Here is a 427-nt window from a genome sequence, read left to right as displayed (position 1 = left end):
AATTTGATCTTTTTAGAGGAAGGGTCCGATGCTGAGACCGGGTTTGACTCCGACCCGTCCACACCGTTGATCTCCGGGTTCAGTTTCTTCATCCATCCAAGCATGTGATCGAACGATCTATTCTCCATCACAACAACTACTATGGTTTTGATCGGACTTGTTGCATGGACATGGTTGTGTAAGATCGTTACTGTTAATAGGAGAATTAACGCAAGTGGTGATATGCATATTTTGATGAACATATTTTTTTTTAGGGGGGGAGGGAATGGGAAGTTTTGATGATAAAGATGATAGATAAATGGGTGGATAACTTTTTTTTGTCTTAGGCTTCTTATTTATTTTATTTTTTAATCTTAATGTTTCGATTTTCAAGGTGTGTATGTTCTAAATCTCTCTCCTAGCATATGTATGAATATATATATATATA

This window comes from Camelina sativa, chromosome 5 (genome assembly GCF_000633955.1).
Source record: "Camelina sativa cultivar DH55 chromosome 5, Cs, whole genome shotgun sequence".
NCBI classification, from domain to species: Eukaryota; Viridiplantae; Streptophyta; class Magnoliopsida; order Brassicales; family Brassicaceae; genus Camelina; species Camelina sativa.
Note: the sequence above shows the minus strand (reverse complement) of the source record.